Source organism: Geospiza fortis, unplaced genomic scaffold, assembly GCF_000277835.1.
Source record: "Geospiza fortis unplaced genomic scaffold, GeoFor_1.0 scaffold194, whole genome shotgun sequence".
NCBI lineage: Eukaryota > Metazoa > Chordata > Aves > Passeriformes > Thraupidae > Geospiza > Geospiza fortis.
In genome coordinates this window covers 136,135-163,206 of record NW_005054322.1, presented here as the reverse complement: position 1 = coordinate 163,206, position 27,072 = coordinate 136,135, and positions in this window count along the sequence as shown.

Sequence of the window (27,072 nt, the reverse complement as noted above, 5' to 3'; positions counted from 1 at the left end):
AGTGAGCCTAGTAGCAGATCTGTCCTTATTGTTATATTTCCCAAGCTATTGGTAGTACAGGACTTTTCTAATAGATGAAAAGGTGAATTTCTTTGCTTTGTTAAGTTTTTGTTCATAAAAGTCTGTTAAGGTTGAGGAAGGCTTTCATCTTTCTTAGTGATAGAGAATATGAGTCATGGATCATTAGACTGAAATACAGTAATAAAAAGTTGATAGTAGTTTCTCTAAGCCAAAAGAAAATAAGGCATGAAATAAGATTAACTATTCCAAAATACCTAAATGACTTAGGAACCTAAAATCAGTGTTTAGATGTATGCTATTATCTTGAATCCTATATAGATCTGGAAAACAAGAATTATCACTTCTCGCTATTGGTCTCTGAATAGTTGTTCTGGATTCCCTGAATGGGACTCATCTCATCTTCCTTAAACATCTACATTGAACCTGAATTAATAAGCCAGGGCTCTCTTTATAGTTGGTAGAGAATAATAGGCACTCTCAGGGCGCAGTTCATCTGACCTACTTCAGATGCCTATTTTAGGATAAGAAGAATTGTGACCTAGAAGTGCCTGTTTCTCTTCTTTGACTTCTAGGGAGCCTGAAGTGATTAGCTCAGGTGCAGTCTTAATGTGTATGTTTAGCCAAATTAATTCCTTCTTTTTTCTGTGATTTATATCTTTGGGAATTTTGTGTATGAAAGTACTTATCCATACTTATCTGACTTTTCTTCATGAAAAGAATATCTATCTGTGCAAAAATATTCCTTGCATTAACAGTCATGTTAATGCTTAAGCTTTCACCTTATTACCAGAAATATAACAAATTTGCAAAGGGACAAAGTATAGCAATATAATTCCATATTTAGTCAAGTGAACAAACCTCTCAAAGTAAAATGTAAGTTATTGGAGCTCAAAGACAACATGACATTATAAGTTACAATTAATACAAATAGACTAAACTCCCAGCTGCAGGTATTCATGGAGGAGATAATGAAGGATTATCTCTCCTTCACCCAACTCCCCATTATCTTTCTTAGCTCTGGTTCCCAGAAGTCACATGCCAAAATCTATATTAAGAGCAAATCCCATTTTAAAAAAACCCAAAACAGCAGGGAAGAATGTACCTATCCTGTGGGGAGTTCTACTTGCATATTTTTACTCATCAATTGATGGAATGGTGTTGTGGTCGCCTCTTGCTCTGACTGACACAGCAGGAGGGGCCGCCTGTGATGCCCTTTCACTTCGGGCTGCAGCTGTTCCTAGGAAGCTCTGAAAAAAAAAAGCCTGAACAGGGACATGAACAGAGTTATACTGAAGTCTTCAAGATAGCTTAATACTTTTTCTTGTGCCTTTCCTCATACACACACACACCATTGTTTATTATCTATTTTTCATTGGCCCAGCTGCTGTTTAAAGCTATTTACAAATAACATGAGAGAAGTGAGCCAACAATGAATTGCTGAGGCAGGATGTACTACCTGTATCAAGCAGCACATTTAGTCAAATAATGTGGCAACTTTTACAATTTGCTAACTATTCAGAGGAAGATCTCTGGCAGAACTTTCCATATGGGGTTAAAAAGTTACTAAACAGTACTACTTAGTCAATATCTAAGTTCAAAGTAAGTTATTGATGAAAAAAGCTAAGCGGACCTAGAAAAATTGCAAAATTTTGGAAGACTGTGTCAAAGAGTTCATAAAATGATAGCCTACTTTTCTGAGCTTTGTCTTTCAATTTATTTATTTATTTATTTTAAAGATCACTTCTATTTAATTTTCATGTTTCTTTCTCCTTCCTTTCACTTCAAGTTTCTTTCCCAGTGCTCAGATCCACCTGCTTACTGGATGGACATTTTCATGCTTGGCTATTTCACTCTTTGGTTTACTGACTCTTGATTGTATACAGAATGAGATCTGAACACAGGACAATATTTTCTACCCTGCCCTAGTTTTCATGGAAAAGAAAGCATGGTGGAAGCCTCTGCACTCTTCAAAGAGTTCAGTCTACAACTCAGAATTTCCTATTTCAGCAATTTGTGCGGCCAGCTAACAAACAGAACAAGGAGATGTGTATATCCTTCCAATGTGTATATCCTTCCAAGAATTTTTTTTTCAGTTTTGAAATTTTGTCTATATTCACTGCTTGCAGCTAATACTCAGACCCCTCATGCCATGTAGCTGTCATACAAGTCAGTGATTATGTTATACCCAGTCTTTATTTGTTTAGGAACAGTAAATATTGCAGCTTTCTTTCGAGGCAACTACAGAACTATATTGCTTTCTTATCTGCCCCTGGAATGAAATAGACTAAGTGTTTCTGACCTTTCTTTTTTTTTTCTAATCTAAATATATTAGTTGAAAAATGTTATGCTGTTTTAATGATGAATAAACTAGAATAATCCAAAACTCATTGATATTCATAATGGAATGTATTCATATGCATTGTTTCTGTATTTTTTTTTCTGAGATCTGAGGTTTCATGTATAAAAAGAACAAAAGACGTGCTCTGTTAAAAATAAATAACCTAAATCTGAGGTTGAAGGTATATTTTTCCATGAAATCACAAATTCTATCTATACAGGAGCCTCCTACAGATAACTGAGCCAGGACAATGATGGCAATGAGTTAGTCTTTGAAGGACTAAGAGACACATCAAAATCAACAGCCCTTGTCCTTACAGGGGTCTTCAATTTGCTGAATGTTAACAGCTATTACCACAGCTCACACAAACAGGTCCAGAAGGTTCTGAAAACGCTTGTATGAAAACTTTGTACAGGAAGCTGACAAGGGAAAATAGCCTCCTTGATTTGTTGCTTCGTAACAGAGCGGGGGATCTCATGAGTGAAGAGGCGTTTCTTGGCTGTCTTGAGCACAGTGACTATGAAGCAAATGAATTTAAAATCTCTGTTGACAGGAGGAAAAGTGCCAGCAAAGCTTCAAGCCTGGATATGAAGAAAATGGACTTTGGGCTGCTCAGGGAAGACCCCTGGGAAAGTTCTTTTGAAGGTTCTGGCATCCATCAGTGCCAGTCATTTTAAGCACCACCTGCAAAGGACACAGGAATAGGCAATTCCAAAACACCAGAAGTCAAGCAGCTGAGGGAGAAGGCTGGCTTGGCTAGGCAGGGATCTTTTGTAGCTAAGGCAAAAAAAACCCAACAAACTATGCCTGGTAAAATTGGTCAGTGCACTCCTGCAGTCAGGAGTTGGGTTTTGATGATCCTTATGGCTCCCTTCTAGCTTAGGATACTCTATGATTCTATATGTATTTATAGAACAATACCTGCAGGTTTAAAGCAGAGTAGCAGAGTAAGACATGTTCTTCTAGAATTTCATCCTTGGGAAGCTTCCTCTTGCTCAGCACTGGTTCCTATCAATAATATCCTTAAGGAAATATATCCATCTTCCCCTTGCTTCCTCTTTGAAAGTTTGAGCTGGATTCTGCATGAATGAGCCCTTATTTTCCAGAAAATGTAACAATCCTTTTTTCTTTCAATAGTATTAGTCCAACGTTGCTTTCAGTTGTATTTAAACAGAAAATTACTTATTTGAGAAGTGATATTGCCTTGCGAAAATAGCATTTTCATGAATAGTCAGGAAACAGGGGCTAGTGGTAAAATGTGTTTGAGATCAGTCTCTGTAATTTTTTGCCCTGTTTAAATGAAGGTGCTGGCAGAAGTTGTAAGGCCACTTTTTAACCAATCTAGAAGATGAACCTAAATATTCACGAAAAAGAAAGAGCATTTCTTGGAGATGAGTTGGCAACCAAAATCTTAGTTGAAAAGGCTTATCAAGCGTAGCCATTCAATTACATTAATCCTTCTTAAATTCTTTTAATAAGGTAATTATTGCTATTATAAACTGGGAAAAAGAAATCTGTGTGCAGAGTTGGAGACAATGTAATCAATAAAGGAACCTGCATCCTGTCTCCTTTGTTAATCACTCTTGATACTCCAGGGAAAGAAAAAAGCAGTATCAGTAACCATATATCAAATGCACAGCTAAATAACATTATCCCTGGCCAAAGCCATGCTGATGTTCTTCTGTCTAGATATTTGCTCTATAACTAATTGGACAGCCAATTTAACATCTTTATGAATGAGATAATTTAGGATGTTTTCTTACTGCTTAGAATCAATAAAAAAGAAAAACCTTTTTTCTTTTAATTGATTTAATTAAATGCCTCACCATTTAACCTCAAAAACTAAATGGACAAAATATTTAAGGGAATTACTTCTGATATTTTCCCTTTATGAGTAATGACTTAGTATTTCTCAGATTTTCTCATTGTATTTCCATTTTTTATTCTCTAATACCTTCTTTGAACTTCATCAGCCTGTAGAAAATTGCATTTGTCAAATATATTGTATTTGTCCTCACTGAAAACATGTCACCCACTTGCTGTACAAGTGCATAGAGTTAGTACATCCCAAATGCATGTCTTAACGTCTATCCTTATTAAATTTCACAAGGTTCTGTAAATCCATTTTCTAGCCTGCTCAGGTCCCTTTCATGCCCTCCCATATTGACTACTCTGCAAAATTTGGTGTTTCCTCCCTGGAATACACTTATCTCATGACATACAGGATTAATAAGAAGTTTGGCCCCATTATTGATACTTGAGTGAAAACACCTAACTGGCCTCCAGCTGGACTTTGTACCTGCTGATTACTGCCTCTGAATTCTGATTGCCAGGCCATGCTTATGCATGTCACTGAAGCCTCATCACAAAAGACTATGCTGTTACTGAAGCCCAATTTTTTATCGGTAAATCTAGGGTGACTGTTTGGAATCACCTTTCTCTTTTTCAGGTGCCAGGTAATAGCTTTTACATTTGCTCCATCACCTTCCCAAGGGCAGAGGTGAGGTTTATTGGCACATGGGGAGGTAGATATGATGTTTATATATCAAAGTGTTAGTAGTGAAGGTCCTGCAGAGGTGGCACCTATGAGAAGAGAAGCTGCCCCTATCTTGGAGAAAACCAGTTCCAACTAACTCTAAGATGAACTTGCCACTGGCCAAAGCTGAATCACTCAGTGCCTCTGTAACAAAATACTTAAGAAAGGGTAAAATCTGTCTTTCAAAAGCTCATAGAGTGAGAATAGGAGAGAGAAACAGTTTTGCAGACACCAAAGTCAGTGAAGAGCTAAACAAACAAAAGGTGAATTAGGGCTTAAATCTTTCATCATCAATGGACAAACCATTCTCATGGACAAACTGTCCTACAGTAGTCTAGACATGAAGAACTTTCTATCTGAAAATAGAAATATCCATGTCTCTCCATGTCTATCTGAAACCTGGGGATTCTAGCCATTACTGGTATGGGATCTTCGGGTGATTCAAACATGGTATCTGTAAAGGGTCAGCAGCTGCCTTGTGGAATAAGACAAGAAAAAGACCAAACCAAAAATAGCCATCTCCCCTCCACCCAATTTATTATTGTAATGTACCTGTGAGTAGTAATAAATAAAAATAAAAATAATAATAATAAAATAATAATTTTGCCTCAAGAATAAAAGAGATAATGCATGTGATGAATGCACCTAAATTTGAGGTTCTGCAGAAGCAGCCTAAGGCCTCATGCATCCAAGTTAACTCTACCTTGAGGAATCATATGAGACCATGTATGAAAGTAATGAATTGTTAGAGAGGTGATGTTGCCTGAAAATTGCTGATCTAAGTTGGTTAAGCAGTATCAAATCTCGTGACTACCACCTAAAGCAAAATCTTGGTGGTGAGACAGATATCTGCTTTCCTGCTTAACTGCTTATGACACAAAAATTTATATGCATGAGGACGAGCATAGATACAAACTGAAAATTCAAGTTTATAACATCGGGTTTTGTAGTCACATGAAAACCAGATGGCAGAACACCTATCTTTCAGTGGTTTTAGTAGGAAACTGGGTAGATTTATAGTGGACATAGGGAAGACATTTTTATGATGAGAGTTGTGAGGTGCTGGAACGGATTGCCAAGAGAAGTTGTGGATGCCCCACCTCTGGAGTTGTTGAAGGCCATATTGAATGGGGCTTTGAGAAACCTGATCTTTTGGAAGATATCCCTATCCCTGGCAGATGGGATAGGGACCTTTAAGGTCCCTTCCAACCCAAACAATTCTATGATTCTTACTGTGATTCTACAAAACTTCAGGCAATTTTTGGTTTGTTTGGTTAGTGGGTTTGGTTTGTTTGCTATCAAGCCTCTGAAAAGTTCCTTTGCTTTGAAAATATTTGGGTTCTTTATAACAAAACTCATTTCCATTGAATCTGACCAGCTACAAACGCACAGCTCTAACACAGAGAGGATAGCTAGGTGTTTTTATATACACCTACTGGTTATGGTATACTACATGGGAAAAATTACAAATAACAGAATAAATTATAAAATTATCTGCAAAAAATCAGCAAGCAAAACAAAAACGCAGCTGGATCAAAGGCCTCTTTTGTGACAGATAACATTCTGAAAAGAAATACATAGACAGTAGAAGAATAAGATTTTCTTCAGCTGGAAGAATTCCGAACTGATATATTAGGTAATTTTCAATACCCAAGTTGGATTAGTGTTTGCCATAATCCTCAGAAGAAAGAGATACTTCAGAGATATGTTAAAAGAAAAATTACAATAGAACTTTGAGAAACGAAAGAACAAAGAAAATCAAAATTACTAATATAAAGCAGATATTTAACAGCCCTTTTGTCTGAATACTGAAGTTTATCAAAACATGAGACTAAGATGAGGAAAGAATTGCAGGTGGGGGAATCAAAATCTTCCTATGCCTGCCTTCTCTTCTGGATATAGCACTAGTTACAGATTTAACCTATAAAGTGTGAGACTGCCTATGAACAAAGAAAATAAATTTGGGACAGCTTAAAGATGTAGATAAAAAGCTTTTCTGGCATCTGAAATTTTAGTGAAAAAAGAGCTTAAATCATTGAATGATTTAAAATGAATTGTAAAAACACTTGGAAGAATATTTGGGGACAAGGGCAGCAGGAAGGTTAATGACAGGATTCTGATTTTAAGATCTGCCACTGTTTTTATGATAAGTGATTTTTCATGAAAATATATTTCAATATGTCAGTTCAGATGATCACTCTAAATAGCTGATATTCTGCCTTTGACCCTGGGAAATATCAGTATAGGTAAAAAGGCACCAAAATAAGAACTCGTAATATGAAATACAATTATGATAACAAGGGGGAAAAAAACAAACAAAAAAACCCAGCAAAACTATTCTTCTCCTTATCCTTTTGAATTACAGTGTTACTCTGAAATTTTGCTTTGCTAAGATGAAGTTCAAACTCAGAGACAAATCTAATGAAAATAAAAAGGGGAAAAATCTTAAAAGTAAAACAAGTTAACAAGGATCATTGGAGAGTTTCAAGAATAATGTTAGATTCTATAAAGAAAGCCCTTAAACTATTTTGTTTCTATGATTGGCAGATTGATTTTTTCTGGCTGAGAACTACCATTAACTTAACAAATTTGCTAGCTTTACAAGGAGGAAGAAGAAGAATGACAAGATTCTTAATTTTCCTCACACCTTTCATTTTTTATTTCTTGTGTGGTTTAAAATTCATTTATTTAAGCCTTTAAATTTTATTCTGGGTTTAAGGTGTAATTTAGCTAAACCAGGTGTGCAGAGATGTAGCTATTAAATTAAATTGTCTGAGAATATAACAAAAACTTTCTCAAATGTAATCTGAAATCATCTGAGATTGAAGAAAAATACTGGAATAAAATAGTTGATTCTTTAAAATGTAACTATAAGTTATTTTCTTATTTCAAGTCTTAGAATTAGTGCTTTATAAATATTTGCCTATGAGAATGATCAATAACCTGGCTGCATTCAAATAAAGTACGAAAACCATTCAGCATAATGAGCTTTTAGGAATATAGAAATTCATGGATGTAACCCATATATTCAAGAGCAATAGAAAGAACTAGAGAAAGTTTCACTCTTCTCAGATCAAACAGAGGAAGCAATGTATTGAAAAACCCATGGATAAACCCATTGTAATAACTAAGAATTTAGGCTGGAAATGGTGAATGGAAGAAGTAATTTAATACAGAAAGGATGCAATAGATGTAGGAATAGAAAATCCTGAGTTTCATATACATAAATGGAAACAAAGAAATAAACAAGTCAATAAAAAAGGAAATATATATTTTTACATAATGTTCCTAGAAGTAGACTCAATAAATATTCCTACTTTATAAACATATAATGAAAATGCCCTTCAAAATTTCTTAAAAAATAAGTTAGTGATGTTTAGGCTTTTTTGTTTGGGGTTGGGTTTTTGTTAGGAGGAAGTTCTGTGTGAAAAAATAAGTCATATTAGCAGTGAAAATATTGGATTAATGTTAGTTAAATTTTTAAATGGTCAAATGCCCGATTTAACACTACGGTCATCCACCATTAAGTCAATAAAATGGGTCTGTTGCCTCTCTCATCAAAGCATTATATTTACTAAATATTGTGACTGATATATCTGTTTTGCCTATTACAAAACTATCAGACGTTTGAATTCAAATATTGCTACTTTTGTGGGTTTTGGGCACTCCTTTTTCCTCCATAATCCAGTAGTTATCAGCAGTTGAATTCTTTTTCAAGTACCAGATGAATGTTTTTGGCATACGCAAGGCAAACGCTCCAGCAACAATGACGGACTTTTTTATGTGGTTTGCCCTTCAGTAGAAACTTTCTGCTTTGGATATTTGTTGCTTTACAAGATGGCAGCTGAACAAACCCAAGGTATCCTTCAATACTATTTAAAACATAAAAGTTTGATACAGGTTTGGTCTTTTGTTGCTTTTGTTTTTTTGTTTTATGTCTCATGTAATAAAATTGAAATTTGTGCACACAATTTAAATAAGTAGTGACATTAGTCATTGAGATAAAAGCCTGTATGTTTAAGCAAAATCTACTCTTGAACACTCTTATTCTTGGACAGTTGTTTGAGTTAACTCCCAGACACAGACACCAGTAAATGACTGCAGACTTAAACCTTGCTCAAGATTGCAGCACCACTCAGTTGTTTGAAGGTTCAAATGCAACAATAGGTTTTTTCCACCTCCCATTGGGAAGCCTATTTCATACAGTGCCTGAAGCTACCCCCTACAACAGGGCACTTGGTAAAATAAGGAAGATGTCTCTCAAGTCACCTGTCTTGCTCTCAACTTGAGCCTTATGACTGAGAGACACAGATTAAGGGAAAAGAAGTAAGGAGGAACCCTGGGGAAAGGTAAAAAGAACAAGGAATTTGGTTAAGTTAGAGCACCTATAGACTGACAGACAGGTCATGGAAGTTGTATAAGGATCAAACGTAGCCTGTAGATGTTCAGTAATGTGATGGTTGAAGATGCAGGGAAAGTTGGGAAAGAGGAAGATGCTAGTTCACAGGAGCTATTTAAATGAACAAGATAACTACCACTGGCTAGAAGAGGGTAACAGTCATAGACAGAATTTAAAAGTGGATACAGAGAACCATGGTACTATAAGACATATCACCTATGTTATTGCAATTTGGATTGGATTGGATTGATAACACACATATTTAGTATGCATACATTGCAAAATGCATTGGTTATATACTGTACATGCTATTCATCTTACCTAGTTTCAGAAGGCTTAAAGTTAGCCATTAAAGTGTCACTAAGTCATCAAATGTCCACTTTAAGTCAATGAAGAAAAGTAATCATGACTGAAGCATGATGTAGATGTTCTATTTTGAATAGTTATCGTAGAATGATACAAGTCACCTTTTGGAAGTCTTAAGCTTTTTTAAATGCAAAATTAGGCCAGAGGAATTTTATCCAAGGAAACAAACTCTTTAAACAGGTAAATGATGTGGATAATTTAGTAAGTAACTAAATAAAATTGGGTCAAATCAACTCCTTTAAAGCTAAAAGTAAGAGTTGTTGTACCTCTTTGGTGATCAACATATACTACTTAATCTGAGATGTGGACAAATAATTCTTTCCGCAGAAAGACATTTGTATCATGCTGTGTTTTCATTCTGCTGTAAACTTAAAGCTTTAAATACGAAACCATAAATAAACCCAGATGACCAATCTAAAGGGGCTCAGAGGCAAGCGTAGAAGTTTATGTAAGTATGGGCAGTTTTAATTTCATTTCTATAAGGAATACTGGTTTCAGAGTGATTTTTCTGTTCATTGACCCTGAACATGTTGACAAAGTGTGCTGAATTAACCTTGACTCAATCTGATGCCTATCAAAGCCACTCTGTGACTCCCCTCTTCAGCTGGACAGAGGACAGAAAACATAACAAAAGGCTCATGGACTAAGGACAAGAAGAGTTCCCTCATCAATCACTGTCACAGGCAAAACACCCTTGCCTTGGGGAAATTAGTTAAATTTTATCACCAAACAAAATAAAAGTGATGCAAAATGAAAGGTAAATATTAGATCACTTTCTCCCAACCCTCCTTTGCTCTTGAATTCAACTTCACTCCCGATTTCCCTATCTGTCCCAGTGGTGGTACAGGGGGATGGGAAATGGAGGTTGCAATCTGTTCATCACAGTTGCAGTCATCAGTCAGTTCATCATCAGTCTCTTCCACTCCTTTCTCCTCCAGGGGAGGACTCCTCAAATCTTCTTCTACCCCACTTTGGGTCCCTCCCATGGGAGTCCTCCCTGAAGTTCTCGAACCTGTGTCCTTCCCTTCTCCATTAACTGTTCTACCATGGGTCCCTCTCAGGGAACTTCCCGTAAACCTATTCCAGTGTGCCCTCCTCCCTCCACAGGGCCAGAGGTTCTGCCGGGAATCTACTCCAGTGTGGGCTTCCCATCAGGTCACAGTTTTCTTCAGGCATCCATTTGCTCTAACATGGGATCCTCCATGGGCTGCAGATGCATATCTGCTCCCTCATGGTCTTCCATGGGCTGCAGAGGGACAGTCTGTTTAACCATGGTCTTTACCACACCAGGGGAATCTCTCATCAGGCACCTGGAGCACTTTCTCTCCCTCCTATTTCACTAACCTTGGTGTCTGCAGGGTTGTTATACTCACACTCTCTTCAGGCTGTTCTTTTTTCTTCAATTATTAACACATCTGTTTTTCTAACTCTATCATTGCAGAGGTGCTGCCACCATTACTGATGGGCTCAGCCTTGAAGCCAGATGGCATTCTGGCTCTTTCAGACACAAGGGAATCTTCTGACGACTTTTCACAGAAACGTCCCCTGCATTCCTTGCAACACAAACCTAATGCCTAATAGCGTAAAAGTTGTGTGACTACCAGTTTTGTAGACCAGTATAAAAAACTTCAGAAGAATAATTCTGCTTCTAGGCATAATCATGCAGAAAAGCGTTGTGTTTCTCTCTTTCAACCCTATAAGCTGATGTGGATACAAGGATCTGTCTTGTCACATCAAATATCTAGTGACAATACCATCCTATTTGGAGTACAAAGATAGGTTTCTTCAGCTATTTCCCATTTGCAATTCTTCTTGACCCTCAAAGCATGGATGTGTGAGCAATGGGAGCAAATCTGCACTTGATGTATTTGTAAATTTCCTCAAGAGCTTACACAAGGAGCCATGCTCTTAGTGTTGTGATCTGAAATATATATTCTGATAATGAGAAATTTTGAAAAGGTTTCTGATGGGGAAGCAAAGACAGGAAGAACAAAGGGACTGCAGTTGAATAGGACTTACTATCTTTTACTATCTCCACCTCATTTGCAAGAAGAATTCTTATCTTTTTCAGTATCCTGTGCAGGAACAATGTTTTGCTTTGCAGTCAGTTTCGCCATAGTAGTAATGCTGTCAGAGTACTGCAACTTTATCCTCAAGATTCTTGAGAATTCTGGGGACTTTTTTGTTGTTTTATTTGTGGGTTTGGGGGGTTTTATTTGTTTTGTTGATGCTATTTTTGTTGTTTGTTTTTTTCTGTTTCTTCTATTTTAAAATTATAGTGCAGCAATAAGAAAAGGCAAAAATTTGCATCCCTACTTTACAAGACTAAAAAATAGGTGTGGGAAGTTACTTTGCTCTGATAAAAGCTGACTAAGCCTCTGCTATATAAAAACCTTGAAAAAACATGGTAAAAATGTATTCATCGATTCTCCACTCTTATCAAGAAGGCAGAAAACTGAAAAATGGAAATCCCCTTTGTTTCTCATGCCTAGTTTGTGCAGAAAAAGAAGAAAATTGCACTATGTGGAAGGATACCATGTGTTTTCATTCTATTGAAATCCATATTTCAAGGATTTTTTTCCTTGCAAAAACATTGTGACTGCAATACTGACAAGGTCAACGTCAGGTTGCATTTTCTGCTGTGCAAGTATCACTCAGGCAAATTAGTTTTGCTGTAGGGGCTAGCCTAAGATGCCCACCTAGTTTTCTGAAACCATTTCTTTCCTGAATCAGCATTTCTTTTGTTCACATGATGAGGTATCTGTTTCTCTCCTCTCCTTGCCATTCCCATCGGTTGACCCCATGTCTTTATCTGGAGAAATAAATCTGCTTTAATTTTTTTTTTTAATTTAGGATACCTACTTGACTCTCCTTTTACCCATCTAAGTTTTCCTTTTAATTCAGTTACCATAACAACACATTTGTGAAATATGGGGCATTGCAATCCCCAATTACAAATGAGAAATTTATGCGTGGTGATTACATGCATAGAAACAGATCCCTGGGAACACAGCAGAGATGAGGTACTTCCTGATTAGCATTTGACTCAAAATCATTGAATGGTCAACTGTTTGAAGTTAACCCTCAGTTTTTTGCAGACAACACCTGGTTGGGTGACAGTGTTGGTCTGCTGGGGAGTAGGAAGTCTCTGCAGAGGGATCTGGACACTCTGGATTAACAGGTCAAGGCCAACAAGTATCAAGTTCAATAAGGTGAGCAGCTGGGTCTTAAACTCGAGTGACAACAACCCCATACAAGGCTCCAGACTTGGGGAAGAGCTGCTGGAATGCTGCCTGGAAGAATAGAACCTGGTGGCACTGGTTAACTGTGGTTGAATATAAGCCAGGAGAGATAGAAGGCCAATGGCACCCTGGCCTCCATCAGCAATGGTGTGTCCAGCAGGACTAGGAAAGTCATTGTCCTGCTGTACTGGGCACTGGTGAGGCCACACCTCAGGTCATGTGTTAAGTTTTGGGCCTCTCACCACAAGAAAAATATGGAGATGCTGGAGCTGGTCCAGAGAAGGCCAACAAAACTGGTCAAGGGCTTGCACAAGCGCAAGCCTTACAAAGAGTGCCTGAGGGAACTGGGGTTGTTTAGCCTGAAGAAGAGGAGGCTCAGAAGTGACATTATTGCTCTCTACAACTACCTGGAAGGAGTTTGTTGGAAGGTTAAGGTCAGCCTCTTCTCTAAGATACCAAGTGACAAGATGAAATTGACTCAAGTTACGCCAGGGAAGATACAGATTCAATATTAGAAAAAAAAAAATCACTGAAAGAGTGATTAAGCATTGGAATAATGCCCAGGGAAATGACCGAGTCATTTGGAAGCATTCAAGAAATGATTGGAAGTGCCATGGTTAATGCTTAGTTTTGTCTTTGTGCTATGTTCTAGATGACAAGGTGGTATTCAGCCAAAGGTTTGACTTGATGACCTTGGAGTTATTTTACAATCTTCATTATTCTCTGTTTCTAATCTAAATAATAGCATTTTGGATAAATCCCCAAAACTGTTACCTGTGAAAGTAACCATTTTTGTCTAATTCAATGACACAAACTTGGACCATATTCTCATAGAGAGCAATAAGTGAAAAAATATCGTTGACTACTACAAGGTCATGCTTTCTCTCAGAAAATGAGAGAAAAAAACATGAAGTGTAAGGCTGAAGCAGTTGGCTAGGATATCAGTTTGAGAAAGGGAACTGGTTTGAGAAGAGTCTGAAGTTAATGGTCAGAGGACAGAATAAGGAAGTTAGAACCTGGAGGAACTATCCAAAAAAAACCCCAAAACTAATTTTTCAAGGCAGTAGACAATGAAGGGAGTGGGAGAAAAATCAAGATTTATGCAATTGAGAGAAAAATGTAAACTTAAAACCAATGTATTTTGGAATTTTTTAAACTTTGATGAAATATGATATTAAATTCCATTAAAGAATGTCTTTTTCTAGCAGCAGACAAGCCTTTAATAACTATTTGCTGATCACCACAGGGAATGTTGTAGTTTTTGTTGTTTTTTCAAACTTGACTAGCCACATACGTATAGTCATTTTATACAAATTCAGCTGAAAACATTTTTAGGCCATAAAATGCAATGGTTAATGAAGAGAATTTAAGTTCCAGAGCCCTTGGTTATGAGTTTGTGGATTTTATTGAATAAATAATTTCAGCAGAGAAACCATGCGAATGTACCTGGCTTTGATCATTCCAGTTAAGGGTAATTTGCTACATTTGCAAGAAAAATTTATTTATTTAATATTTGATGGCAGGTTTCACTTTGGAATCTATGGAAAGAGAAAAGTGCTGAGATACAGGAATGAGTTTAATGTTTCTGCCTCATGAAATGCATTAAACACAGCCATAAATGTCACCATTTACGTGGTTCAAGTTTTGCAATCTATCTGATATTCATGTGATCTCCGGGTCACATCTAGCGTCTCTAAAGCAAGAGAATTCTTGATAATATACAAATTAACCCAGTCGCACTTTCTGCAGAGTGCTCCCCCGTGGAACTGGGGAAGGCAGCGAGCCCAAGGATTAGGGGAAATATTGTGACCCAAAAAGAAGCTTGTTTCTGTGAGAAGGAATTAGAGAATCACAGAATCACAGAATGGTTAGGGACAGAAGGGACTTCTAATGATCATAAAATTCTATGTTCTCCCAGCCTTGTAGAATTAAGAAATGCTTACATGCAGAAATTAAAAATTACTACCATCTCTTTTAATAATTGGAAAATTGTGGGGAAAACATTTTTATTTGTACTGACTCCAAAGTATTTTTATTCACACTATAACATCATAAAATGAATTAGAATAAGTAGATCGAAGTTCAAAGTGTGGCAATAAGTCTTAACTTTCAGATCATACTGAATGTTACACACAAAAGATGACAGTGAAGGGTAAGCAGAACAAATAAGTAAGTCTGAATGTAAGAAACAATGCATGACTATTTTAGCACGCAAAAGAGTTTATACTTTTGACTGGTGGTGTACCCATGGGCTATGCTCAGCCCTTGATGGTGAATTTTGCTGGCACTATCTGTAACTTCCAATGCTGATGTACACCACAAATGTTGGAACAGAGAAACTAAATTTGCTTCTACAAAAAAAAAAATAATCCTTTCTCTGCCTCATCATTTTCAAAGCTCAAGGTAACAGCCATACATAAATGCCTATTAAGAGGGCATCTAACAGGGCATGATCTAAAGGAGACATAGCAGTCTGGTTTCCACCCTAGACACTGGCTGAATTCCTAAATGCTGTTTATGGCAACTGTGACAAATTAGAATTCAACAGCATAGGACTGAGGGGGAGTAGAAAAAATGCTTCTGACTTAGTGAGTGAGTCAAGTTGCTTTTGTTTAAAAAATGGCATTTTAATTTCTATGGTATACTGCTAATCATATGTGTCTGTCTTAATGCCTGTTCTGAAGGCAGAAAAATATTTCTTATCAGGGGAAACAAATCAAATCAAGCACGATTAGAATAAAGCAATAGTAACAAGAAAATAAGTTTATAGCAGCTTTGAGAAGAGGAATATTACCAATTACTTTAAAAAATACCTTAATGAAAAATTTTGAAAATAGGAAAAAAGCTAGGAAATGGAGAATTTAAGTCAGTAATGTATGCAGACTGTACAGTAACAAATGCTAACAGGAACAAAGTTTGTTGATTGGAATGTGAAAAATATACTTTTCAGCTACACTAGACTTAAAATGCTTAACGGTATAGTTTTCAAAGAAATCTCTTTAAATAAACCACATATTTTAAATGTTAAAAAAGGATTGTTTCCAGGACTTTACCAATAATATTTTCTTATATTGAAAATTTGATTTTTTAAAATTTTCTTCATCTAATTTTTCCCTTTTTTAAAGTAGAAATGTTCCAAAGTATATTTTAAAAGCATTATTAAATGTTCTACAATATAATTATTAAATATTGTGACTATTTTATATAAGCCATGGACAGATCATTCTTAACATGAAAAATGGAGCAAAGTAAAATTCAGGACATTTTTTGGAATTCAAATTTTAAAATTTGTGTTGCTTTGAAAATAAATTTCTGTGGACACGAGCAAGTAATTTTTTGCTTTCTTGTACAATTTTCTTGCTTTCTCTTGCTTGTTTGTTTTCCTACTGGTTTACATTCTTGCTTTTTGCTTTCTCCTCTATATAGCTTTGTTAGGAAATACGGAGTACTTTAGGAAAACAAATTTAGAAAAGATATGGTTCTACATTCTGTTTTAACAAAGAGAGGTCTACAGATGTGTATTTTATTCATATTTCTTTGCAAGATATAGGACCTAGATTTCAATGGCATATTTCAAATTTCTAGTTTACTTAATAAGGAGACTGCAGTTGTGACACTACTCCTAAGCCGTCTTCTTAAACCTTATTGCAGTAAGCATATTAATTTTCAAATCTTGGTGCAAAAAATCTACTTTTTTTTTTGGTCCTCATATTAGATGCCTACTTTTATTATGTAGATATCTAATATGAGGACCAAAATATGAGGTAGCTACTTTTGGTTTTGTATCTCGATATCATATCTGGAAGCAGCAGAAGAGTTTTCAAAATAAAATAACCTATGTTGTGATGGGACAAGACCTGGTCAATACTACTCCTATCTTCAGTCAGTTAAATGCAGAATTGTTTAGAATTGACAATATTTAGCATAAGATACTTAGAATGTATTTTTTTTTCAAATCACCTCTTTGATGCTTTAAATGTCTAATTATATATTTAACTTGTATTTATACATCACAGGTATTTTTTATCTATATGGAAAGGGAAATATAAAATCGATCTTTTGAGAACCTTGAATTCTAAGGGAGGTGGAATACTGCTGATCTATATACCCATCCAAATCACACAATGATATTGATTGTGCATATAATTGCAGTACTTTGAAAGATTTTGCAGGATCTCTATATTTTTTCTAAATTCTAAAGAAGCTCAAGTATTGGGATGTTTAAAATACTTCTCCAAATAATCCTTACCAGGAGAGCTAAGGACACAAGGACAAATTTGCAGGGACTGTTTCACTTTAAAGATGAAAACAATTCTTTAATAAATAATATATTATAATAATGAGTCGCTGCATAGAATAGTTCCACCATAGTCATCTTCAAGGAAATACACCTTTTCATTAATTGTTGAATGAACTGCAGTCCAAGTACATTCACTATTTTTATGTGGGCACTTACAGAATGTTTATCACCTGAGCAGCTTGATGTTAATACCTTTACTCTTACAATACCTCTGCAAGGTACACCTGTTTCAAAGAGAAGAGCTGACTGCAATAGAGAGGAACTAAATTACCAAATATCACAGTGGAACCTTGCAGCTAAACTCCCATGTTTACTAGTCTTCTGAGTCACAGACTCATGCCTTAATCATAATGTCATCTTTCACCTGCCTCTGAAAATGCCCTCACGCACTGCAGAGATGCAGACTAGCAATGATTTTAGAAATCAGATCACAAAATTCGTCATGTTTTTAAAAAATTCTTTCCACCTTCTCTCTTCCTGTATATATTTCTGTATCGAAATTGTAACAACTGATGAAGAAAAGATTGCTTAAATGAATTTTCCATTTCAAAAGCGTTTTTAAAGACAGCTTTAAAATTATTGAAGCAGCATATTTTAACATCTTGGTAAAGATAAAAGAAAACTGTTCATCTTAAGAAAACCATCTTTTAACATATTGATTATAATTAATGAATTAAAAAAGATCAAAACATTAGCTTGCCTAACTCTGTCATTTCCAAAGAGAGAATCACCATTTATGATTTTCAAGGTTCCTATACATTTAATGGGAAGCCTAAATGCTCACATCTCCATAATACTTTGGAATAAGAAAACAATTATCTATTAAATTCTAGCTCCATTTCCCACTCTGTCCACTCCTCCACCAAGAAAATCACACATTTGAGCAAGGTAGTCTGCAACATCTACCCTTTCTTTGCCCCAGATTATTGGGATATTTTGAATGGTTATTGACTACAAATAAATCCTGAAAAAACATTTGCTTAGGAATACAGTATATGCTGCAAACAAATAAGTCATTACTCGATATATCTCTCTGTACTGAAGTATATTTGATTTATATATTGTTTTATACCTGGCTTTCTTTCATTTTTTAAAATAACTGGCTTCTTTCCTTTGCCCTAGACAGCCACATTTTCTCTATGATGTAAAATAGGCACTGACATATGTAATAGCTACTGCATCCCTGATTAGTTGGAGAATCTAAGGTGCTCCTCCAGAAATGTCAACATGTTCTAAACATCTGCTTGCTGTGATGGGGCTACTCACATACAGTTTGAAAATGTTAAAGTTCCACTTGCTTGAAGAAATTAAGGAGAAAAGACAGTAATTGCAGTGTTATCAGCATGGGTTTCTACAAAGCTCCAAGATCAATATTGATTTAAAACCTACGGAGAAGCAAACTGAGATAGAACAGACACTTGGAAATGAAGGGTCGAAACATTAAAAAAGTTTTCCAAGCTTATTTTCTGGTTCCCTAGTCTATATTTCCCCTATACTACCAAACACAGAAAAAATTAGTTTTTTCTCCAATTAACCACATTTGATAATGTACTAGCTCTTTTATTTATATTCCTTACCTTAGAGAAATCATAAAAGTGAGGTAAAAGTCTGACAAGTGGAAATAATTTCTTAAGAAAAGACTAAAGTGCAGTGAAATCTACTTTTCCTGTTACTTTTCTGAAATGAAATAAGAAATGATAGTCAGAGAACAAACAAATTAAAAATTTACAATAAATGGTTTACCAAGATTTTTAATGTAAACATTATCTTCAATTAGAATTTAGTCACTTACTAAGGTGACTCAATCAGGTATCAGTCTTTGTAATGTACCTAATTGCACTATTTACACCACTATTCTTATAACTGTAAAAATACATCGCATGTGTCACACTGTGAGTAGGCAAAGTTGCTTAACAAGATACTCAGGCACAGGGTCATAAAACTTGGTGCATACATAAAGAGATGTTCTGTCTTATTGTAATTTGAGCAAGTAATGGTATTTCGTCAGTCTATAGAATTGGGCAAAATCTGCTTTTTGAACTTTTAAATATTGCAGACCATAAAGAAGCAGCTTGAAAAATATTAAACAAAGCCGCAGATGGCTCCACCATGAAAGTGATCTGGATCCTTTTTGACACTCAGCATCTACCTTGTTATTGCCTTAGTTTCCTTTAACTGATGTCACGCCTCTACAGTTACTATTGTGGTGGTACAGGTGTGAAACTATTTTCTTTCTACGGTGTGGATGAAGTGCAAAGAAAAACTGTATCTTATTTCCTTCCATCAAGCATGGAAGTTTCTGGTGTATTTTCAATATTAGCAAGAAATGGGCCGAATTCAAACCCAAGGCATTCATACTCTACAATGTATCTGATGATATTTTAGCTTAATGGTGCTTGGTCTCCTGTCTAACATGATCTTTTTTAAGTGTACATGTATAATGTATTCTAATATACATATCTAGAGACAACAGTAGTACACAGTTTAACAGCTTGAGGGATCAACAACACACAGAATCAACATCCTATGGAAAAAAGAACATTCAGAGTAGAAGACATTCAGAGCAGACAAGATCTCCATTAAATTACTTTTGTTCTTGTTTTCTGATGCAGAGAAACAAATGTTTCCATATTAACGAGGACAGGGCTAATTTTATAATTAGGGCATGGACATAATTCACACCACTGTACAAACACATTGGTGTTTAAATGTGCAACTACAGCTTGTGTAGGCAAACATGAGGTCTCTTGAAAATAGTCAGCTTAGAAACTAATAGCAGTATACAAGAACAGCTGCATTAGCCTCCTAATTTCCTTGAACAAATGTAACTTTTTCACCTTAAGACTATAATGCATCAGACATTATCCTCTGAATACTTATCCCGTATTTCATAGCGCACTTACTCTGCCATCTATGCTGTCATGGATAGGCTGCCAGAAGTTCCAAGGTTTAGAAGGTTACCTGGTTTGACTTTTTCCTTCCATAGATTTACATGAACCTCTGTTGCACTTTTGAAGTGCAAAAAAACCCCTCTAGCCTGGAATAGTGCCAGCCCTTCTTTGAGTAGAGTTAGAACAATCTTAATTTTAGATACTGTGAAATCCTGTTGCCAGATAATGAGTTTTGAAAATGTAAGTTGTTTTCATAACAGTAGGGGAATAAATGCTGAATGCTGCATATCAAGGCCCATTGTGTTTTGCATGGTAAATAAGGATATCTGTGTATTTCTGCACCATGAAATGCAGTTCCATGTAATGAATGTCCAAACAGCCTAGTATGTATATAACAAACTGTGCAGTATCAGATAGAGATATACACTTGGGTCTTGGCAGCAGCACAGTTTCCTAACAGGATTATTTGGCTCTGGCACAGCACAATGTTGGCACAACAGTGCTGCTTCTTGTTCCAGATCTGTCTTGTGCTGGGCTAGCTTGAATATCTCTGTATGGGACTGAGTGACGCAGTGAAGATCTGTATACATCATGAACCCACTCTTGATTTCTTGTATATCTAAGTGCAGCTTTTTAAGTGATGTAGCAGTTTTGCTATTATACTGCAACTGGTTTTAACATATTTACTTATAGAAACTGAAATGATTTATTATGTGGTGGCTGATGTTTCACCCAAACATCAACTTCATTAGAAAGATTTATCAGAATGAATCAACACTCACTAAATGAAGGTGAGTTAATTTCTCATTTGCTTTAAAAATTAAAACAAAATAAGGAAAGCACTTTTTGTAATCTATGGCTGTATCTGTTAACTATTGCATGCTTTTTTGTTTATTATTTGGGGTAGAAGCTGATTAAAACTGTTGACTTCTTTTTTCTCCCCCTAGAACAGCTGCAATAATAGCATTCCTTAGGGGGAAAAATTTTCTAAGTAAAACCACATGCAGACCATTTTACTGCAGTGATAAAAAAAACACCAGCCAAGGCTACATATTGTGAATAAAAGTATGGGCATATAAACAAGATATCTTGAAGCTGTCTGTGTAGTTAATAGCAAAAGATAAGATAACATGTCAGATAGCTAACTACTCTTTAACAGCATCCAGCTGCACTTTTTTACCCTCTTTAATGTAGCTGATACATGAGCATAGATAATTGAACTCTATCACTTTTGTGCTTTGGTTGGATTTGCCTATAGCTTCCTTTATTTGTATTAGATATAGCACATAGTTAATTTGCAATTGATTCAGACTTTTTCTTACCTCATGCTATTATAGTAGCTGCATGCTAAAAGTGAGACCTTGACTAGACCTTCATATACAACTTGCAATCTATTCCTGGATATCTTATTGACTGGCCATTATGTTTGGATCAATCATCATAAACCTGACTAAATGGCATCATACCCAATTTACCAGGCTGAATGTAAAACACTCCAAGGTTTCCCTAGTTTGCAGTGTTGGACAGAAGGACAGAACTGGGGTATACAGTTTTTTTCTTGATTACTGAGTTCCATTGAGGTCTGGTAGCTATGCCACTTCTCAGTGGATTTTCAGCTGATGAAATTTAGTCTTCTCATACTCTAAGATTCCTGGCAATTCTTGATAAAAATAAGACACAAGCCTTGTTATAATCAATAGCCTTTACAGCAACTCCTTTGTAGTTGCAATTGTGCATCAGCATATAAATCCCAGTGTGACTGAGTGACTAAGTCCTTATATATGGGGAGGTTGAATTTGTGTGTCTTTTAAATATGCAGCTGAATCTATCTGAACCAATTGTTCTGTTTCCTTTTTGCCAGTTTTGGAGGAAGCAGAGTGAAGTAAGAAAAGCAATGGGCACTTATTGTTCTTCAAAACTAGGATTTACATTACCATTGTTAATAAGTTGTAAGATTCTTATCTCAAAGGAAAGCAGATCAAACAATGTTTTGTAATAAAAGAAATGCCAGTGACTGAGGCATTTGTTTTATTTTATTATAAATATGAAGAGAAATTGTATCTTTATTGTTATATCTTCAACTCTTCACTCTCAACAAGGTCATCTCCTCTCCTGGTGATAATTTTACGATTTTTCAGCACCAATTTTATCAACAGGGAACTCCAGAAATGTCCTGCAGGGGAGATTAATTCTTGTGCAAACAAATTTGTAAAATATAGGTCTCAATGCATTTAAATTTAGTACATATTTTAAACAAAATTTAAATCCACCAAAAGAGGCTTATTTCTTTCCAAAGTTTGTTTCTTTATTTGTTTGGCTGATTTGTGAATCTTTAAATTTTGAGATTTGTGGCAGACAGTAGAGCTTGTGGAGAAAAAGCAAACCAAAACAGCCCACCCCAAGCCCCATGCGATGGAATCATCAAAGGAGGGAATAGAAAATAGAATAAATAATAATGGACTAGTATGAAAGCCCTGCAATTATCAGACATCTACCCTTTTCCCCATCCTTCATTCTTTTTATTATTACTGCGACTCTAAAATGCTCAAGGCACAGGAAGTATAATAAGCTTGTAAAAGTGTAGTTTGTTTTTTTACATTGCTGAGATTTTACTGGCATTTAGTACCCTATATATATATATATATTTTAAAATGGTTGTCATATCAAAACAATTGAGTTCACTCACATTCATTAAAAATGTGATTTTTTTCCTGTTTTGATTGTGCTTCATGTGTTATGAATTTACTTATAATAGGAATATGACATGAAGAAGCACCCATTTTACTGTGGAATGACTATATATATATATATATTTTAAAATGGTTGTCATATCAAAACAATTGAGTTCACTCACATTCATTAAAAATGTGATTTTTTTCCTGTTTTGATTGTGCTTCATGTGTTATGAATTTACTTATAATAGGAATATGACATGAAGAAGCACCCATTTTACTGTGGAATGATATAGTGATAATTTAATATAAATAATCCTCCTGGTGTTAAGAAACCAAACAAATCAAAATAATGTTGCTATTTTGAAGGCCTATCAACAAGCACTCTTTAACCTTTGTTAAACGCCTCATATTTACTATGCATCAGCTTTAAAGATCTAGATAAATGAATTAATTCACCTTTATCCCCTTGAGAAACACTATTGATTTTTATGAAAATGAATTAAACATTCACTATCAATTAAGTTCTGTGTTTGCTTTCTTAGAAGAGCTATCTTCTCACTAAATGAGAAATTTACCTGCCAGCAAATACAATAGACTGTTGTGCTGTCCATGTATTGGCATACATATTGGATAAACAAAACCCAATTACACTCCTGCTTATACTGCATCAAGATTACACATTATGTGCAGAACTCTTTTTTTCAAGAGGCAAATACCCAGCTAAATTCCATAATTTATCCTAGGTTTCTTTACTGCTTAAATATTTAGAAAATGAAGTTACTGCAAAGCTTAGTCTGTGAAAAAATAATAAAACATGAAAATAACAAACTCTTTTTGGTTAGATGTAGTTTACATTTAATATTTGCCAAACAAGTATATCAGTTCCTTTTTTTTTAATTATGTTCTGTGTTTATAAGTAATTTATTCGGACTTTGTATTATGAAAATAATTTTTTCCTACAGCTGACCTGGCAGCAGTTCTGAAGAACTCTTAGGTACAATCTTGAGCCCTTCTTCCTATCTTTTCTCTCCTTTGATTTACTCTGTTAAATTTGATCCTTGATGTCTCTTTTGCTTCTTATTCCCTTTGAAGTAGTAGTTTGTAGAAGTCTAGATGGAGACCAAAAAAACCAGTATTCTTTTTGAGAGCAGCTGATTAATACAAAAACATAGCCTGGAAAGAGACAAGATCTTTCCAGAGCAGTAAATATACTAGATAAATGACACAGGTCTTATAACAAACAAGGTGGTAGTGTAACTGCTAGGGGTGACACGTGCAAAGAAAAGCTGAAGGAAAACCTTTCGGTACAAGTCTGCACTGAAAACAGACACTTATGTAGACTGTTTTGTGAACTACTAAGCTTTACAAATAAAGCTTTCAGTAAGTAACCTAAATAATTCACTTTTTAACTTTGACTTATCTTGAACAACCATATTCTATCATGTACTTTCAGCATTTAGTTTCTTTTTGTATGTTACTTTATCTATAGCGTATTTACTGCATTTGCTGTTCCTTTAAACACTTCCATTAAAGCATAAAGCAATAGAATTAGTAGGTTTCACATCTTATTTACTCACTTTTCAGTATTCAGGAGTATATCTGGGAGAGATATTTTACTTGTGTTCTTGTGTTCTTGGGGTTTTATTTTTACTCATTTAAGTGACTGATCTTGTTAAAGCAAAAGTGAGGAGACACTACGCAATAATAACAAGTAGAGGTTAATAACAGACATAATTTCCATTTCTCCTTGATTTCCAATTACTAAAAAAAAATTCTCCCCCAGAAAACCAGTCTTCTTCTTATTTGTGTGTACAAGACCAATGTCACATAGAGGTGCAGTCATTGACTTCAGGCTTAAAGATTTTTGTTGTCTTTTAGGGAACTTCTGTAGGACCTGAAATAATACTATACCTTTTTACAACAGTATCAAGGATATTCAGCAAGTTTAAGAAAATAAGCTAATGATTTTTTGGATTCTGAAAGATATCTGCATGAATTATGAGATTCCATTAGTCTCCTAACTTGTTTTCAATTAGTACTTATGTAAAATCTAATCTGGACCATTCTCACAATTAGTTCTTTTTGCCTTAGGGATCTACTCCATTCATGATTTAATCTATGGGTTCTAGCTGCAATCATGAATCAGAAAAAAATAATCCTCAGCTTTGCTCAGAATTCAAGTACATCAGCTCAAGAAGACATAGCAAAGATTCCTGCACATTTATGTATATTCTAGGATTCTTTCAAATTCTTGGCTTTTCATTCATCTGAATCTCTTAGAGAAAACTGCATGAACATAAATATAATTAGAAAAAAATATTAAATTGCTCACTTTTCCCTTTTTTTTTAACAGCAATCCATAGAGAAAACATATTTTAAAATATGCAAGTCTTCCCTGAAAGATATTCCTTGGCCAAGTAAAATTTTAAATAGTCAGAAAATTGGTCAAAACACCAGTTTTTCAGAAATTTCCAGCTATAATCACTAATTTATGACTTTGTAAAACAGTTGCAATACTCCTCCTAGCAAAACTAAGAGCCATACTTACAAGAGAGTTAATAAAATACTTTATTTCACAGGATATCAACTTAAGGATGACAAACCTTTGTAAAGATATTTTTGGAGGTGTGCTCCCTTCCTTTATGCATTCCATCCTTCCCTCTAGAATTGATTAAAAATCATTATCTTCAGATTCTCTTATGTTTTGTGATTTTATGACTGCAGAAGAAAAAAAAAATAAAGCCTGACTAATCAAAGATCACACTAATGTGATTGTCTCCTTAATTCCCAGTGGAGATCTGTCAAAGAAACATGTTAAACAAAGCAAAGAAAAATAAATCTGTTTATGGAGAGAAACAAAATAAACTCATTCTTGGGTATTTCTCTTTTTCTCACTTTGTAGAATCACATAAAAATTAATCAGAGAAAATCACCTACTTTGTCCTTATGCGTAGGAATCATGCATACCATTTCTTTATCCTTAGAAAATGGTTCTCTAGAGTAAAGCTTGTACTTTCTTCCTATATGATTGTCCAAAGAATATTTTGATAAAAAGTGACACGAAATTTGGTAAAAATATGAAGAATATTCTCTGTGTGAAAATTAGCGCCCATAGAAGTTTTTGCTACATCTCAGTAAATTTCATTTTGCAGAACTATGGTTCTCAGAGTTTTTGGACGGGAATGGTTGGAATTGGTAAAATAGGAACCAGAAAGATGACTGAAGAGTCCAGAGAGAATAGTGGATGGGTTTTTTGTTTTTGTTTCAGCTTTTAAAATATATTTTATGTATTTAGGGGGTGCAAATTTCTGGATATTTCTTAGTCATGCTACATATTTTCTTAAATGCAAATCCACTGAAACCCCAAAACTAATATCTATATAATATGTTTTTGAAATTCAGCAGAAAGTAATATTAATTTGTGTTCACTGTTTGTCTATAATCAATACAATTTTATTCCTTTCTTTTCTCTTTAATAGTGGCCTATTAAAAATGCTACTTCTGCCAAAAGATTAGCATTAGTTTCCAGTGGTCACACTATTACAAATTTCATGTATGTTGTTAAGTAAATTCAAGTCATATCTCTTAAAAAGGAATGCAAGTTATTTTGTTGAAATTCAATATATTTCATTAAATATTATCTGTGTGTCTGATCAATTACATTAAAAATATGTGTCAGGAAAAAACCCAAAAAAACCAGGAAAAACCCTCACGCGGTAGTATTAACTTAGGATATGATGCTAATGAGTCTAATAAAAGACTAAGAAGTCATGAAGGGATATGCACAAGTAAATCCCCATTTAAGCTGGAGTTCAAGCATATCATATGGGACAGTGTGAAAAAAACATTTTTCTGAATCATGGATTGGAGTCAAGTCTACACAAGTGAACAAACATGATTAAAAACTCCAGAAAAATATTATCAAAATCTCCAAAAAAAAGTAAATTAGCCAGGTTAATTCCTTCCTGTTTTACTGGCTGGACATAACTAAGTTCCAGTAAAGTATTTAGTCATGTGGTTTTCCTGAAATTAATGTAATTAAAAACATTTTTCTGAATCATGGATTGGAGTCAAGTCTACACAAGTGAACAAACATGATTAAAAACTCCAGAAAAATATTATCAAAATCTCCAAAAAAAAGTAAATTAGCCAGGTTAATTCCTTCCTGTTTTACTGGCTGGACATAACTAAGTTCCAGTAAAGTATTTAGTCATGTGGTTTTCCTGAAATTAATGTAATTGATGATTTTGTCTCATATTGTTATCTTCTTAGTGTTTAAACTCTAAAGCAGTCTTGGTCATATA